The sequence below is a fragment of the Rhinolophus sinicus genome, chromosome 7 (assembly GCF_057876585.1).
Source record: "Rhinolophus sinicus isolate RSI-liver-muscle chromosome 7, RSI-T2T, whole genome shotgun sequence".
In the NCBI taxonomy this organism is placed as follows: domain Eukaryota; kingdom Metazoa; phylum Chordata; class Mammalia; order Chiroptera; family Rhinolophidae; genus Rhinolophus; species Rhinolophus sinicus.
In genome coordinates this window covers 1,777,747-1,778,354 of record NC_142507.1, presented here as the reverse complement: position 1 = coordinate 1,778,354, position 608 = coordinate 1,777,747, and positions in this window count along the sequence as shown.

Here is a 608-nt window from a genome sequence, read left to right as displayed (position 1 = left end):
CTCCCCGTGTCCCCTGGGGAGAGGCCACCCACACACGCAGCTCAGGGCAGTCAGGACGCTCCTTTTACGGAGCCTCACCTGCAGGGCTGGCCTCCAGCCCCGTCCACTGGAAACACCTTCCTTTCCATCTCACCCTTGAGCTCTGCGTCCCTCTCACCCCAGCAGGGAAACAAGTCCATGAGGTGACGTCACATTTAAACGGGCTCTCGGATGCGGGTTCTGCCCTGGGAGACTGGCTCCCACATCTGTGAGTTATTACCTGGTACCCTCTGTGGACCCTCTGCTTCCCGCCCCAACTGTCACTGCGGCTTTTGCCCCATCTCAACCGACCATGAATCAGCCCAACTTGAAGACGCCCCCCGCCCTTGCCCCCCTGCCCTGCAGCCTCCTTTTCCTGGCCATCGGTCCTCAGAAATGTCACACCACTGCATCGCTGGTGTCCCAAGTGCACAGTAACCTCTGCCCCTGAGCCACTGACAGGCCTATACCACTCTGAGGACAGTTACTTCTTCTGCACTGTTTTTGTGAAGAAACCTAGGATTCTGTTTGTTTAATCTGTTAAATGGTCACCACACTAATGAAAAGAACCGAGAAAACAGACAGAACAG